The following is a 15661-nucleotide window of genomic DNA, read 5'->3' on the forward strand; positions in this document are numbered from 1 at the left end:
GCGAGTCTGCACAGTTCTCAATAAAAGTCCCCGATTAAAAAAAAAAAAAAAAAATATATATATATATATATATATATATATATATATATATATATTTATATATATAATAGACAATAAAGAATATTACTGCACAAAATAATAGTGATAAACATAATTCTGACAAATTATAAAAAAAAATTGATAAAGAAAAAAACATCGTTGTAATAAGAGTTAATAAAAAATAAAATTTAATAAAAAAATATTATTAATAATATAATAATACATAGTAGAGTATACGAAACACCAGTGATAGTGATAAAAATAATGCGGACAAATAATAAAATAAATAGTCGAAGCAAGCTCTCAATAAAAGTCCCTTAATTTAAAAAATAATAATAAATACATATAATTTATAAATAATACAATAAAATATTTGTCCAAATAATAGTGATTAAAAAAGAACGTTGTTTTAATAGGAATTACCATTGTATTAACAAAAGTACCCAATATAATATAGCAAATAAATATAATTTATTATTAATAAAATAATATTAATAATGTTAATAAAAAATAATTTAATGGAATGGCCCATAAATAAAAAAAATGTATAAATAAATATATATAAATACATACATGTATTTATTTTGTAAATTTATTAATTATAGATGTATTAATGTATCTATATAATTATTTATGCGTGGATTAATTAATTTATTTATGTATTTATTGATCCATTAATTATTCCTTTAATTATTTTTTCATTTACTTGTATATTTCTTTATTTATTCTTCTAACATTTTTTTCCATTTCCTCCATAACGGGGTGGTAAGTTGTAGGTTTTTTTATGTGAGTTGTAGTTTTTAATGTGGCATTTGTAGTTTTTTTATACGGTGAGTTGTAGTTTTTTTTATTGTGAAATGTAGTTTTTTTTATAACTGTTGAAGTTTTTTTTATCAGAGTTGTAGTTGTTTTTAACGGGAGTTGTAGTTTTTTTTATAGAAGTTGCAGTTTTTTTACGGTGAGTTGTAGTGTTTCTGGGAGTTGTAGTTTTCAGTGTGTCAGTAGTAATGGCGGAGGTGTTGGTCTCCGGCGGGGCTGCGGCTGATTTAACCCCGGCGGGCGGAACCGGGAGCGCCGCTATGGCTTATCTGCAGGAGGAGGTACCGGCTGGTTAATGTTAGCGGGGGGTTTCGGGTCGGTACCGCGCTGTGGGCGGGTGTTCGGGGGTTCGGGGGATCGGTACCGGAGTGCTGACGGGGTTCTGGCGGCGGTTTGGTCTGAGCTGGGCTTCAGTACAGCGGGTTTATAACTGATACTGATCTGTATTACTGTTATAAACTCAGTCAATAACCCTACTTATTATTGATTATTGATTTATAGCGTTTATTCCGCTGTAACAGAGCTGTTATAGCTAATCACTCTATTACACTGCATCATTAGCCTAGCTGTGTTTTGGCCTACAAACGCCCTTCATAATAAAAGCCCTCATAATATAAGGCATCATAATTTCTCTGTATCCCACTTATGTTATTAGATTAACCATGGAGACAATAGATTCATATTTATTTGTCTGCTCCAGACAGTCCTAATCTATTGGAAAAACTGAAAAATACAGAAATAAACAAGCTGTGTGTGTATTTGCACATCTATGTCAGCAATGGGCGCAACCAAATAAACTGAATAATGATTTCCACTAGTGGTGGGCGATATGGCCCTAAAATAATATCATGATATTTCAACAATACACTACTGCCAAAAAATGAAAATTAAATGTTAGTATTGCATGCAATATGATATGTGATTATATTAAAAATACAATAAATTTTCATTAGATTTGTAACAGAAGTCAGTGATCATGATACTAATAATATTAATGCACTCCAAATATCTTCATATATCCAGGATTAAAGTAAAAGAAATCTCTAGTCTCTAGTAGATATATAGTGGGAAATAAGAACAGTGTTATTTTTTCTTTTGATAAAGACAGTATAAAAGTACCGGTAGAACCCTGATGTGATAATTAGGGGTGGGTGATATGGCGCCATATTTCAGGATATAATATCATAGTTCACAATGGTGGCGATATTATTGGGTACGATACGATATAGCACGCCCCTAATAGAGAGATTAGATTAGATTTGTGAATCTTATGTACGTGTATAAATGCAGTATCTGGTTTAATGAGCTGATGTACTGAGTTGTGTTGTTTTTATTCTGACTGTATCAGAAGCCGGACTCTGATCTGGTTCCAGCTCTGAATCTGGGGGATCTGGATATAACCACTGATGAGTTCATCCTGGACGAGGTGGACAGTAAGTAGCTGCTTATCCAGCTGTTTCACAGTAAAACTACTTTTAAATCCCAGATCAAAGGTGTTGTGCTGAAATTCGACTCCCCTTGGTGATGTGCAGAAACGTGAGTCTGTATCTACTGTAACCGTAGCTTATTTATCATAATAATAATAATAAAATTATAAACTTTATTCATAAAGCACCTTTCATACATTAAGGAACATAAGGATATGGGGTGGTGATCACCCTGATAGATAGATAGATAGATAGATAGATAGATAGATAGATAGATAGATAGATAGATAGACATTGATTACGAAAGTGACTGTTGTGACATAGAAATATTATATAAATATAAGTATGCATACGTTAGAAGACAGTTCTAAAAAGAGAATGTGAAAATGTGAATACCCAATCATGAGTAAGGTATACTTTAATGTAAGCGAGGTTGGGGAAGTGTTAATATAAATAATTAAGTGGTGGAGTAATAAAGTCCATGTGGTGTGACTGGGTTAAACTCAGTCAGTAGCAGCATCCCGTCCCCGATGGGAGGAGTTAAAGAGTCTGATGGCTCTGGGGATGAAGGATTTTCTGAGTCTGTCTGTTGTGCAGCTCTGTGACAGCAGTCTGCCACTGAACACACTCCTCTGCTTCATGATGGTGGTGTGAAGTGGGTGACTATCATTGTTCATGATAGAAAGCAGTTTATCCAAAGTCCTTCTCTCAGCTATTGTAACCAGAGAGTCCAGCTCCATTCCAACCACTGCCCCGGCCCTCCTGACCAGCTTGTCCAGCCGTGATGCATCTCTCCTCTTCATGTTGCCTCCATAACTATAAATATATAACATAACTATATAACTGAAACTCTTGTGGCTGAATGCAGTTAAATCCTCACAGCAGTGTTTCACCTCCAGAATCAAGTAGACATTCTTCTCTGGACAGTAGAAACACTCTTTTTTAGTATGCATGATTTCAGATAGATAAATGGATGATGGATGGATGGATGGGTGGGTGGGTAGATGTTTAAATAAATGGATACACGGATGGATGGATAGACTGATGGATGGATTGATGGAAGGATAAATTGGTGGATACATTTATGGATCCATAGAGGCATAGATGGGTGGATGGATTTATGGATGAATGGGTGGGTGGATGGATAAACAGATGGATACGTACATGGATGGATAAATTAATCGATGGGTGGATGGATCAATTGGTGGATGAATTTATGGATCCATAGAGGGATGGATACACGGATGGATTTATGGATAGACAGACAGACAGATATATAGATAGACAGTCAGACAGACAGACGGTGTGTGATGTTGAGTCTCTGGTGTTAATGTTGGTGTAATAAACCTGTATGTGTTTATTTGTGATCAGTTCATATTCAGGCTAATCTGGAGGATGAACTGGTGCAGGAGGCTCTGAAAACGGTGAGATTATTTATTATGTATTGATTATGCATTGATGATGTATTAATGTGATTATTGATCTATTGGTAAATGTGTTGTATTGATTGTGGGCGGGATCTGTGCAGGGGGTGGATCTGAGACAGTACTCTAAACAGGTGGAGGCGGAGCTACAGCGTATTGAACAGGCCTCCATCAAAGACTGTATCCTTATCAGATCATTATAACCCCTTATCATCTACATCGACCAATCACAACACCAGGACCAGCTCATTCCTTATTCCTACACCCGTTATTCTAACCTCTCTCTGCATACTTTATTATTATTCTCTGATTGGCTGATTTATGCCTCTGAAATTACCCAAAGGACACATGTAGCCTAGCCTAGCCTAGCCTAGCTTATTGTAGCACTGTAGCAAATAATTTGTTATTGTTTGTATTGTTTTGTGATTATTATATTATATGTCTGGATCTGATTTTCTGTGATTTAATGTGAAGTTCTTGAGCTCAGTTTAATCAGATATTAAAGAGAGTCAGAACATCGCATCCCTCCACAACCAGATCACCGCCTGCGACTCCATACTGGAGGTGAGTTCAGACCAATCACATGCTGACCTCAGCTGTCTGTCTGTCTCTCTGTCTATCTACCTGTCTATCCCCCTGTCTATGTGTCTATCTGTATACAGGTGCATCAGTTTAAAATGTTTTATATAGATGTATTACACACAGAGTGATCTATGAGATGCAGATTTCATTTTCCAGCAGGATTTGGCACACTGCCCACACTGCCAAAAGTACCAATTGCTCTTATAATATAATATTCTAATTTTCTGGTACACTGATTTTTGGGGGGTTTTCATTGGCTGTAAGCCATAGTAAAAATAATATGCATAAAATAGAGACTTTTCAATGATATTCCATTTTTTGAGATGCACCTGTATTTTTAAGGAATGCACCTAAAATGAAAGGTTTTGGTCAAATGCTGAATACTGATTTTCAGTGATTATTTAAGTACAAATATGCATTTTAATGAAAAGAACTTTTACAGAACTATAATTTGAAAATGTTTAGTATCTATCCATCCATTTACATACAAATATCTTTTATTATTTTTATTTTTTTCTGTAAGTGCTGGTATTTTCTTTTGGAAAGTTAGTTATTGTTATATTTGGCGTTATGTACTACGTGTGTAGACGCAGAATTCCTATTTCATTTTTTCATTTTCTCCAGAACTATTTTTATTGAAGGTGTGTCCTGTCACATCTGCACTATAAAACATAATTTCAGAAAAAGAACTGAATCATACTGAATGATGTAAAACATGGGGGTGGTAGTGTTATGATGATCTGGAGCTGTAATAGTAATAATAACTTGCTGTAATTGATGGAAGCAGGAATTCTGCTGTTTTTATCAGAAAATCCTGAAGGAGAATCAGTTCCTTACTGACCTCAAGCTCAGGAGTACTTGGGTTCTGCAGCAGGACAATGACCCAAAACTCACAAACACAAAGTTCACCTCTCTCTCTCTCTCTCTCTTTCTCTGTCTCTCTCTCTCTCTGTATCTCTGTCTCTCTCTCTCTCTGTATCTCTGTCTCTCTCTCTGTATCTCTGTCTCTGTCTCTCTGTCTCTCTCTCTCTGTCTCTCTCTCTGTCTCTCTCTGTCTCTCTCTCTCTCTCTCTCTCTCTCTCTCTCTCTGTCTGTCTCTCTGTCTGTCTCTCTGTCTGTCTGTCTCTCTCTGTCTCTCTCTCTCTCTCTGTCTCTCTCTCTCTCTCTCTCTCTGTCTCTCTCTCTCTCTCTCTCTCTCTCTCTCTCTGTCTGTCTCTCTGTCTGTCTCTCTGTCTGTCTGTCTCTCTCTGTCTCTCTCTCTCTCTCTGTCTCTCTCTCTCTCTGTCTCTCTCTGTCTCTCTCTCTCTCTCTCTCTCTCTCTCTGCGCATGCGTGTGGTGAGTGGCGGGAGCAGGGAGGACGCGTGAGCGTGGGAGCGACTTTTTGGCGTTTTTGCCAAACTTTACTTTCATTTTATTAACGTGCCATAAGAACACCTACGGATTATTTGTTTAATTAACATCAGTCTCGGGAGTGCGCGCGGCGCCGCGGGGGGTTGCCTCGCAGCTTGGTTGCGGTCATGGCGGCCCCGGCCGGCAAACTTTTTGAGACTTTAACTCGCCGCCACGGCGTTAAAGTGGAGTGCACGGTGAGCGTGGAGCAATGCTGCATTGCCGCCGGGAACGTGATCGGGCACCGCTACATCGTGTCCGCATCACGGATGAATAAAGCTGTCGTGATTTTTCTCAGCACAGTGGAGAAAGCTAACGAGCTCGTCCAAACTGGAGTTATTATACAAGACCAGCTGACCCCAGTACAGCCTCTCAGTACCCCAGCCAAGAAAATCATCCTGTCTAATGTCCCCCCGTTTATTAAAGATGAACTGCTGACTAAAGAACTGTCCAGATTTGGTAAACTTGTTTCCCCCATCAGAAAAATACCCTTGGGGTGTAAATCACCGCTGGTAAGACACCTGGTCTTGTTCAGACGGCTGGTCTATATGGTTTTAAATGACGGAGCTGACGCGCTGGACGCAGTTTTTAAACTTCGAGTGGACGGATTTGATTATGCTGTTTTCGTTTCATCGGACTGATATAAAGTGTTTTGGATGTGGTCTGACTGGTCATATGGTTCGTGCTTGCCCTGAGAGGAGAACTGAGGTGGGGAGACGGAGGATTCAGGACCAGAGGAGGCCGGACCCTCTGCATCTGACCCCACTGAGGCTGGAGCATCGGCGGCAGGAGAACCGGCCCCAGCTGAGGAAATTCCACCGGTGGAGGACTGATCTCCTGGATCTGCACCAACTACAAGAGAACCAGCTGAATCTACGGACGGAATGGAACCTGCTACAGCTGCGGAGGAGCCTGCGGCGGCCTCACAGGCTTCAGAGGCACCTGACGTGGCAGTGCAGGGACTGCTGGAGCAGGACGGACACAGTGATGAGGTACAGGATGCTGAAACTGAACTTGAGCAGGTAAGATCACTGCTGCTGGAGGGGGCTGCTGAAATGGAGATAGAGCCTGTTTTTAAGACCCCTATTAAGAGGAAGAAGGGGCGCGCTCGCAGTAAAGCCAGTAAGCAGGTTAAACAGACTGAAAATGTTAAAAGTGGTGTTGATTCTGATAGTGATGGTGCTGACTCTATCTCAGGGTGGTCAGTTAGCTCGCAGGAGGACACTTTGCCCACTGTGTACACAGCAGAGGAAATTAAAACCTTCCTGAAGCGCACTAAAGGGCAGAAGGGGGTGAACGTTACTGACCACTTTCCTGATCGGTCACAGTTTGTACATGATGTCTGCCATCTTAGAAGAGCTGGGGCATTTACTGAACTTGAGCTGTTTAGATTAAAAAAAATTGTAACTAGACTCAGAAAGGATAGCAGTAATGATGATGGACCTGCTGTGTTTTAGAACTATTTTAACTATTATGTTTTTTTTTGCGAGCTGGTTTTATTTCCACTATTTTTTAATGGACAGTTTTAGGGTTGGCACTCTGAATGTGAATGGAGCACGAGAGTGTGAGAAAAGAGCCAAAATTTTTGAACTGACCAAACAGAAAAGACTTGATGTTGTTCTGCTCCAGGAAACACACAGTGATGTGAATGTTGGTGTGGACTGGACTAAAGAGTGGGATGGGCTCGTTGTGTTAAGCCACAATACATCTCTCAGTGGGGGGGTTGCTCTTTTATTTTCTAAGAGTTTTATTCCCTGTTCTTATGATGCTGAGGAGATAGTTAGTGGGAGGCTTTTAAAAGTTAGGGCATGTTTTGAAAACGATGTTTTTATCTTCATATGTGTTTATGCACCAACCGTGGGGAAGGAGAGACTGGCTTTTTTAAACACCCTCCACAGTGTGCTAGAGAATGTTAGCACTGATGAGTTTTTAGTATTGGGTGGTGATTTTAACTGCACTACTGATAACATGGACAGAAATCACATGGAACCACATCCTGCCTCTCGCAAGCGGCTTTGTGAGATGGTGAAGTCTAATGAACTGTGTGATGTCTGGAGAAACTTTCACTCTGATCAGAGACAGTACACTTGGACACATTTTAAAGATAATATGCTCTCACTTGCACGGCTGGACCGGTTTTATGTTTTTAAACATCACCGGACTGTTTTTACTAGCTGCTGTATTTATCCTGTTGGTTTTTCAGATCATTGTATGGTGCAGTGTGCTATTAGAAAGCCCTGTGTGAAGCCTCGGAGTGCATATTGGCATTTTAACACTGCTCTTTTAAATGATGCTAATTTTAGGGAATGTTTTATCTTTTTCTGGAACACTTTTAAAATGCAAAAATCCTCTTTTAATTCTCTGCAACAGTGGTGGGATATAGCTAAAGTACAAATAAAACTTTTTTGTCAGCAATATACTCTCAATGTCACAAGGGACATCACCAGATCTCTTAAAGCTCTGGAGATAGAAATTGTGGAGCTCCAGAATTTGGGAGCAACCACAGGAAATCGAGAGCATATTAAAGCTCTCAAAACGAAATCAGCCATATTGGCAGACCTGCTGGGTGCTACAGTACAGGGAGCGCTGGTTCGCTCCCGTTTTAAAAATGTGTCTGAGATGGATGCTCCGTCTAAGTTCTTTTTTAGCCTTGAGCAGAAAAATGGACAGAAAAGGTTCATGCATGCTGTGCGAACAGAATCAGGAGATCTTGTGTCTGATCTTACTGAAATTCGCAGGCAGACAGTTAGCTTCTACTCGAAGCTTTACAACAGTGAGCAAGTGGAAGCACAGGAGGTGGAGGAAAGCTTTCTCTGTAACCTGCCTAAGCTTTTAAAACAGTCTGCTGCAATGCTGGACAGGGATTTGTCCCTGGACGAATTGCACACAGCTCTCCAAGGTATGGAGAACGGGAGGTCACCAGGTATTGATGGTCTCCCTGTAGAATTTTATAAGTCCTTTTGGTCTGAACTGGGGCAGGATGTGCTGGATGTGCTCAAAAGTAGCTTGGTTGAGGGGAAGCTTCCTCTAAGCTGTAGAAGGGCAGTCCTCACTCTTTTGCCCAAGAAGGGAGACCTAACTGACCTAAGGAACTGGCGCCCGGTGTCGCTGTTGTGCACAGACTGTAAATTGCTCTCCAAAGCATTAGCTGCAAGGTTAGGAAAGGTGATGGAGCAGATCATTCATCTTGATCAAACATATTGTGTGCCTAGCAGGTCAATATTTGATAATATACATCTAATTCGGGCAGTTTTGGACGTCTCTAGGCTATTGGGCTTAAGGACTGGTCTCTTATTTCTTGACCAGGAAAAGGCTTTTGACCGGGTTGAACACGGGTACCTCTGGAAGGTTCTAGAGAGCTTTGGGTTCAGCCCTGGTTTCATAGCCATGATCAAGGTGTTGTACAGTGACATTGAGGGTGTTCTCAAGGTAAATGGTGGATTGTGTGCCCCTTTTAAAGTTCATAGGGGCATCAGACAGGGATGTGGACTTTCAGGGGCTCTCTATTCTATTGCAATAGAACCCCTTTTATGCAGAATAAGAGAAGTTATTGCTGGCTTTAAAATCCCTAACTGCAATATGTCTATTTCTTTGTCGGCATATGCAGATGATGTAGTGACCATGGTCAGTTCACAGTCTGAGGTGAATGTTTTAACTAAGATTTTAAGTGATTTTAACGTTATATCCTCTGCGAAGGTCAATTGGGGGAAGAGCGAGGCTGTTTTAGTCGGGGAGTGGGAGGGACAGGAACTTAAGCTTCCTGATGGCCTTTTCTGGAAGAAGGGGGGTTTTAAATATCTAGGTGTGTATCTGGGGGACAGAGTTTTTATGGAGAAAAATTGGGAGGGTGTCCTCGAAAAAGTAAAGGCAAAACTAGCAAAGTGGAAATGGCTGGTTCCTAGAATGTCGTATAGAGGCCATGCACTGGTCATCAACAACCTTACAGCATCATCCCTGTGGCATAAGTTGGCCTGTGTGGACCCACCTTCAAATTTGCTGGCAGATATCCAGGCGGTTCTGCTGGACTTTTTTTGGGACCGCCTTCATTGGTTACCACAGGGTATTCTCTACCTATCTAAGGAGGAGGGTGGACAAGGACTGGTCCATCTAGCCAGCAGAACTGCTGCTTTTAGGCTGCAGTTCATTCAAAAACTTCTTACTGGCTCTGAAAGTTTGGTGTGGAGAGCACCTGTAAGTAGAATACTACAGACAGTGGGGGGACTCGGGCTAGACAGAACTTTGTTTTTAATGAATACCCAAAAAATTGATTTTACTGGATTACCAGCGTTTTATCAGGGACTTTTTAAAATTTTTGGCTTTTTTAACTTGTACAGAGAGAGCTGCTCCTCCTTGTACTGGCTTTTAGAGGAGCCTCTGATCCATGGTGCTCGTTTGGATGTTTCCATCCAGACTGCTCAAGACCTGTCAAGAGCGCTCATCCTATCCCAGGTCACAAAGCTGCGGCAGTTGGTGGAACTGGCAGGACCAGATCTCACCAACATAGGCAGTGTTGCAGCGCAGCTGAAAATGAAGTCCCTTCGTGTGGTATCTGACATTTTAAACAGATGGAGAAAAGCACTCACAACTGAGGAACATCAGCTTCTGAAGGGCCATGATACACAGGCTGAACCATTGGAGAGGGGCTCCTTTCCGAAAATCACCATCTCTCCAAACCTGGGTGACTGTGGGGGGCCACTCCTGGAGGGTAGGGGGGAGGACAGGATGGTTTTAGGGGAGGTCAGTGGGAAGCTTTTATACAGAGCCTGTGTAAAGGCTATCAACAGGAAAAGGCTGGATGGTAGAGCTGACACTCCATGGCGTAGGGAGCTGGGGCTTAACAACGACACTAAACCGGAATGGCGGGTTATATATAAGCCACCATTAACCAAAAAAACAGCTGACCTTCAGTGGAGAGTCCTGCATTGTATTTTGTCTGTAAACTCATTTGTTTCTGTTTTAAACCCTGAGGTCTCACATGAGTGTCCCTTTTGCATGCAGAGAGAAACGGTGTTTCATGCTTTTACGAGATGTTTTAGATTGCATCCCCTGTTTGGAGTTTTACAGACTGTTTTTACACTTTTAAACCTTAGTTTTACAGCACAGATTTTCATCCTTGGTTTTAAATACAGTCGATCCCAGCGGTTTAAGTGCCAGTTGATAAATTTTATCCTTGGCCAAGCAAAACTGGCCATATACACCAGCAGAAAGAACAAGATAGCATCCAGCACAGATTATGATGCTGTGCAGATCTTCACAAGGCAGGTCAGGGCAAGGGTGAAGGTGGATTTTAATTTCTATAAGAGCATGAGTGACTTGGACTCTTTTAAGCTGGTGTGGTGTTATGGGGATGTGGTTTGCTCTGTGGAAGAGGACGAGCTTTTCTTTGCTCCAGTTTTTATTTGAGTGTGTTTTTTTCTAACTTTGTCTTGTTTTTATTTGCTTGGCTTTTTACACATATCTTTATTATTTAAATCTTGTAACATATTTATGATATTTGTTACTGTACAGTGTTAAACAAGAGATTAGTTTATAATAAAGGAGTGTTAAAAGTCAAAAAAAAAGTCTCTCTCTCTCTCTCTCTCTCTCTCTCTCTCTGTCTGTCTCTCTGTCTGTCTCTCTGTCTGTCTGTCTCTCTCTCTCTCTCTCTCTCTCTCTCTCTCTCTCTCTCTCTCTGTCTCTCTCTCTGTCTCTCTCTGTCTCTCTCTGTCTCTCTCTCTGTCTGTCTGTCTCTCTCTCTCTCTCTCTCTCTGTCTCTCTCTGTCTCTCTCTCTGTCTCTCTCTCTGTCTCTCTCTCTCTCTCTCTGTCTCTCTCTCTCTCTCTCTCTGTCTCTCTCTCTGTCTCTCTCTCTGTCTCTCTCTCTGTCTCTCTCTCTCTGTAGAGGATGGAGGAGATGCTGAGTGGGTTTCAGAGTGATCTGTCGTCTATCAGCAGTGAGATTCAGACTCTGCAGCAGCAGTCGGTCAGTATGAACATCAGGCTGAAGAACAGACAGGCGGTGCGCAGTCAGCTCAGTCAGCTGGTGGACGAGCTGGTGGTCCCCAGCACCATGATCTCGTACGTTCCTCTGGTTTTACTGCATTTATATCCTTTATTCGCTACCTGATAGTCTGATGGTTTACGTCACACGTGTCAAACTCAAGCTCTCGCGGCCAAATGTGGCTCAACACCTCCTTTAAATGTGCTGGAAAGATCTTAGTAGAGGTGTAACGATACGTGTATTCTTTATGAACTCTCTCTCTCTCTCTATTTCTCTCTCTCTCTCTCTCTCTGACTCTAATGAGGATAGAAATAGAAGTGGTAGCCCCTGATGCACAACTGTGCAGGAAGATAAATATCTTAGAATTAAAGGATTGAAGGAGACTTTATTGTTATTAGCATTACGTTTGGTGCATGGAACGAAATTGTATTCTCTCTCTCTCTCTCTCTCTTTCTCTCTCTTTCTCATTAGTTTGATCCAAGGCTGCTGCAGTAAATTTTTTTGTGAAATGCTACATCTGTCACACATGTTTTTAACCGCTTACAATGTTTGATTTTATACTAATTGAGCCTCTTTTCAGTATATCAAACGTTTTGATCAAAGTTAATGTTATAATTTGTTTCAATAGTTTGATCATTGATTGATGGAGTTTGTGAATTTTATAACACAAAATATTAAAAGGATTTATGTTATGAAAGAGCCACAAGCAAACATATTTCTTTAATTCAACTGTAATGTAATCAGAGTTTTTTAACATTAATTAACATTAAGGAGTAGTTACATGAATTTTATATTACATTTTATCACATGTATAAGTTACATCTGGTCCTTTGAGGACGGGCGTTTTGCTGATGTGTCTCTCGCTGTGATGTTTATGTGATGTTGGTGATTTCAGGGTGATTCTGGACAGTCCGGTGACGGAGCAGGAGTTTCTGGAGCAGCTTCATGAACTCAACAACAAAATCAACTTCGCTAAAGAGCTGAGCTTCAGAGAGACGCTGGCCTGCTCTGACATCCAGGACATCGTCGACCGCCTCAAGATCAAGGTTAACATTAGCGTTAATCATGTTAATATATCATATATATGAATATATGAACATCACTGGAGGGGTTATGGTGGTGATGATCCTCCTGTAGCTTACGGACATTAAATATTTAAAGGGATTTTATATTTAGATTTAAATTGTCAATATAAACATATACAATAATATGTATTTAATGTAATTGGCATGAAAACACACTCAGAACACACTCAGTTATTTTAATTTACGTTTAATATATGTGTTTGATTTGCAGGCTGTCAGTAAGATCCGTGAGTTCATCCTGCAGAAGATCTACTCCTTCAGAAAGCCCATGACCAACTACCAAATCCCCCAGAACACACTACTCAAATACAGGTACAGGATCAAAATGACCAGAAAATAACAATTTATTATCAATATATTGTTGTTTAATTCAAATGAAAGACTACTTAATATGATATATGTGCAAAGAGACTGAAAATATCTCCCTTCAGAAAGCAGCACAAACTGGCTTTAACAAAGAAAGAAATAGGAGTGGTAGACCCCGATGCACAACTGTGCAAAAAGATAAATATCTTAGGATTCTGGGATTCAAGGAGACTTTATTGTCATTAGCATTACATTTGGTATATGAGGTGGAACGAAATTGTATTCTCACAGTCTAGTTCCACCCAAAGTGCAATTATTTTGTAAGATAAAATAAATTAAATAATAAAATATAAAATAGATAATAAAATACATACATATGATATAAATATGGGCTTACAGTTTGAGAGAAAGATGTCTCACAGTTTGATAATTGAGTAAATGGATCCTATAAAACACCAATTTCATGGCAGAATTACCAAGAAAAAGCCATATATCACACTGGCTTAAAGAAAAAGACTTTATTGGAAAACTGGTAGATTGCTTTTGTGGACAGATTAACCCAAGTTTCGGGTCTTTAGATCAAACAAAAGAACATTTATGAAGCACAGGAACAAAAAAAGATGTATGATCAATGCTTAATGCAATCTGTGAAGCATGGTGGAGGTGGATGCACGAAGCATGATGGTCTGGAGATACTTTGAAGGTGGTAAAATAGGACATTTATATAGATTGAAAAGGACCTTGTAAAAATAAAATCTTCCACAAGGTTTTGCAACACCATGCACATTCTTGTGGACTGATTGGTGCCAGTTTCATCCATGTCCTGTTTAATTACGATATTTCCTAACTCGTTTAGGAACGTTTCTTTCCATTGAAAACGAGAATGTTTCACAGTGATCCAATAACAATCAGGCTGTATCTGTTGCTCTGTTACCTGCAGGTTCTTCTACCAGTTCCTGCTGGCGAATGAAAGGACAGTAGCCAAGGAGATCAGAGACGAGTATGTGGACACCATGAGTAAGATCTACTACAGCTACTTTAAATCCTACAGCAGCAGACTCCTCAAAGTTCAGGTGAGGAATGTTTTGGGCATCATTTATTTACCCATATCTGAATACAGTGATGTGCAAAAGTATTCAACCCCCTATATCAGTACTTAGTTGTGTCACCTTTCACTGCAATTACAGCTTTGATCATCTAGAGACTGAGATTGTGAGGTTTCAGAGTAAAGGGGGTTGAATATTTTTGCACGTCACACTTTTCAGATTTTTATTTGATAGAAATTGTAAAAACCATGTATCATTTTTGTTTCACTTCGCATGTATGTGCTGCTTTGTTTGTATATCACTTAAAATCTCAATAAAATACATTTAAGCTTGTGGATGTATGGTGAAGAAATGTTCACACCCCTTGAAAAAGTTCAAGGGGTGTGAATACTTTTGCAAGCTACTGTACAGCTTTGGAAAAAAATAAGATTTCACTTAAAAATGTTGAGTTTCTTTAATTTTACCAAATTAAAAACCTCTGGAATATAATCAAGAGGAAGATGGATGATCACAAACCATCAAACCACCAAACTGAACTACTTGAATTTTTACACCAGGAGTAAAGCAGCATAAAGTTATCCAAAAGCAGTGTGTAAGACTGGTGGAGGAGAAGAACATGATGCCAAGATGCATGAAAAAAAACTGTGATTAAAAACCAACCAGGGTTATTCCACCAAATATTGATTTCTGAACTTTTATTAGGAATTTGGGAGAAATGTTGTCTGTAGTTTATAGAATAAAACAACAATGTTCATTTTACTCAAACGTAAACCTATAAATAGCAAAATCAGAGAAACTGATTCAGAAACTGAAGTGCTCTTATTTTGTAAGAGCTGTATATGGTAACACTGCATTGATTGCTCTTTTTTTTTCAGTATGAAGACGTAGCAGATAAGGATGATCTGATGGGGGTGGAGGACACGGCCAAGAAAGATATCCTTCCCTGCGCTTAGTCAATATAGATATATATATATATGTATAATTGATGATTGTGGTATATAAAGGGTATTATGGTCTGTTGAGAGTACTGATCTTTAACTGCAGAGCAGGGTTCTTCTCTAAACCCTCTCTGAAGAGCAGGAACACTATCTTCACTCTGGGACAGCGGGGGGCAGTACTGAGCCCCGCCGAGCTGGAGGGTCCCATCCTCATCCCCCACGCCGCCCAGCGGGGGGACAGCCGGGTGAGTAACGGATAACAACCCGTGCCTACTGAACCAAGCAGTGTGTGATCAAAAAATTTAAATATAATAATAATAATAATACTTAAAACTTGGTTTAATTGATAAGAAATTAAAATAAAATAAAATAATAATATTAATAACAACCAAAAAATAGCAATAGCAATAAAAGAAACTAATAAAAAATAATGCAATAATTATATTAAATTATTTTTGTAGCAATAATTATAATTATAGCAATAATACAAAACTCTAAAACTAGAAAAAAAAATATATATATATATAAAAGTTAAGAATAAATAAGATTAAGTAAAACTGGTACTAAGAGAAGATCGGATAACAGCCGGGCCCGACTGAATGAAGCAGTGTGTGATAAAAAATAAAT

General features: G+C 39.5%; 1 pseudogene; it reads left to right on the forward strand.

The window, feature by feature from the left end:
• The first annotated feature begins 1025 nt into the window (after nucleotides 1-1025).
• Nucleotides 1026-15661, forward strand: part of LOC111196405 (vacuolar protein sorting-associated protein 52 homolog) — a 30909-nt pseudogene continuing 16273 nt past the window's right edge.

Source organism: Astyanax mexicanus, unplaced genomic scaffold (assembly GCF_023375975.1).
Source record: "Astyanax mexicanus isolate ESR-SI-001 unplaced genomic scaffold, AstMex3_surface scaffold_34, whole genome shotgun sequence".
NCBI lineage: Eukaryota > Metazoa > Chordata > Actinopteri > Characiformes > Acestrorhamphidae > Astyanax > Astyanax mexicanus.